Below are 2,596 nucleotides of genomic sequence, written 5' to 3' on the forward strand. Positions count from 1 at the left end.
AACCAGGAAGTCTAATGAATTAAATTTGGGTCTGTTCTTCTGGAAAGCAGGGAGCAATGCCCACACGTCTTGGGTCAGGGGCTCCGAGCACTTGGCAGAAGTCTGGCTGTCCTTTTGCTGGTGGGTCGGCTTTTGCTATAAACAGGTGAAGGGGCATCCAGTGTGGAGTCCTTGGCTCTTGCCCGACAGTCGAGCTCGGAGGCTGTCGGGGTGCGGACCTCGGGCCCTTCCCCGCGCTCCCGGCGCCCCGCCCCCTCCTTCCACCCCGGCACCCCGGGGAAGCCTCTAGGGCCTCCAGGTGGTCAGAAGGGAACCACCCAGGTGGGACAGCGGCTGGGGCCGCGGGAGGGGCGGACCCTAAGCCTCAAAACTTTACGAGCCGGGCCCCCTCCTCGTCCGCACCGGCCGCGTGGTCAAGCGACGCTGGGGACCGCGCCTCTCTTGGCTGCTTCAGCCCCCGCCCACCTCTCGCCTCCCTAGGAGACTCCTGGGAAGTAAAAGTGTTAATAAAACTTAAACTGGCACAGCCCCAGCCTCACTGCCTCGCCAGCCAGGAGACCAGGGAAGTCCGCCTCGGACCACCCAGGGCACACAGTCCTTCCATCTGCGTCTCCGGCTCCGTGGGCCCGCGCGCGCCTCCAGGGCGCCAGCGCGGGGACTCAAGCGCAGCCGCCCCGTCCGTCGCGCCTATCCCGCCAAGGGCCCCCGGCTTCAGCACTGCGGGGAAACGCCCAGAACCCTCCCCAACACCCCGCCACCCGCGCTCGTCTCGTCGCCTCCCGGGGACCTCCTGGCGCAAGCAAAGGGAGGGACTGACCGGGACCACTCCTCCTGCGCTGGGATGGCGCAGGGATCCCCGAGCCGGTGGAAGGGGCCTTAGGGTGTTGGAAGGACGCTCTGAGTGGAATAGGACCCCCTGAGTGGTGGAGGGTACCCCGACGTGGGGGGCCAGCTCCTGCCACAGCGCCCCTCCGGGCAACTCTGGGTGTCACCAAGCTGGTGTTGGATCCACACTGTATTTCCAGGCCCAAAGACTGCACGTGGCCCTCAACCCCTGGAGCTCTCTGCAGGTTGGAGTCCTGGATCGATCCACGATAAGTTGCTGGTGGTTAGTGCTGTTGTCGCTGCTGCTGCTTTATGTGCGTGATGGGTTTTAATTGCATGATCCCATTATTCCCTTCTTGACTAATGTAGGCTGCTATAAATGACACCCAGAGAAGGACGCGATAAACGTCAAGAGGTTGTAGGATGTTAAAGGCATGGAGTGGTTCGCACGAGCACTGGGCTAGTAGCCCTCGCATCATAGCGGCGCTACCATCGCTGCAATTACCGCGGTGGGCACAGGCGGCCCTAATGATAGTTTTAGCTACAAGCCAGGGTCTGAGCACCCTAAATGCAAAATATCCTGTGCAAGTGGCAGCCCTGATTTAAAGCTAATCAGACTCCGTGGGGCTTTTCCTAGGTAATGCAATTGAGATGGCTGTGCGTGCATTTCTCTTTCCCCGCGCTGGTAGACATAAAGCTGCATCATTATTTTTAGGTTAAAAAGATTTCTTGCTGGACAGTCACAGCAGAGGCCTCCAACTGGTGCAGGCAGCAAGAGCACTCCACATTGGACTTGCCCTTCGTGTGCTTTCGTGTACACTATTGCATTTGAGCTTTACTTAAATCCTGTTGTGAGGAAAGAAGTGGTATTATCCATATTCTGCACACGAAAAAAACTGAGACTTGGAGGTGTCAGCTGGCTCCCTCCAGGGTGCTCACACCTAAGGGCGGGGCTGGTACACAAATGTAGGTGTTCTGACTGCAGGACCGTTTCCGGTTCCATTGCGACTGCGGGGTGCCACCTGTGGTTCTTGTTCTTTTCTCTCTCCTTGTCGTGGTAGGTAGGATGAAGGTAGGGGGAGAAATCGTTCATGTGAAAATTCCTATAGTGGGAGAAAAGGACTATTAAACCAGGCACTGAAGGAAGCAAAGTTCAGCTCCACGTGCTGAATTTGGGCAGATGTTGGGGGAGGGGTTTTTTTTTTTTTTTTGAAAGTTCTTCCATGGCTACGTCTCTGTTCGAATGGCATCTAGAAACTCAGTTTTGAACCCTGAAACTGAACAAACCCTACTCGACAGGAAGAAGTCCCAGGCAGAACCTGGGCTGAATCAAAACAGCATTCACTGGGCTCCCCTTCTCCCGATGAAGTGCTACTCTACCTGATATGAAGCTGTGTTTCTAACCTGCTGTTCTGGTCTTCATGCCCCCCGAAAAGCTGGGGCTTCTCTGGGACTTACCTACCACAGTCCAAACATGTAGGAACCAAGGACTGGACTGGGGAGCTGTTCTTTCCTCTTACCTTTGTTTGGGAACTTTTCTGGCTTAGGATGTATGGACCTTCCAGTCAAAGCTTTTCAAATTTCTATTTAGAATCCACCTCGACCTGATGTTTCCAAACCTTTTTGTGAGTCGTGGGCATAGAGTCACGTTCATAAGTATTTGTCTAGGAGGAGTTAAGGGGGGCAGAATGTACAGGAAAGAGAGAGAGGGAGGGAGGAGGGGGCAGGAGAATTGGATCTGAAACAAAACATTTGAACAGATTAGGCTGTA

This window comes from Artibeus jamaicensis, unplaced genomic scaffold, assembly GCF_021234435.1.
Source record: "Artibeus jamaicensis isolate MK-2021 breed Jamaican fruit bat unplaced genomic scaffold, CSHL_Jam_final contig_387, whole genome shotgun sequence".
Taxonomy (NCBI): domain Eukaryota; kingdom Metazoa; phylum Chordata; class Mammalia; order Chiroptera; family Phyllostomidae; genus Artibeus; species Artibeus jamaicensis.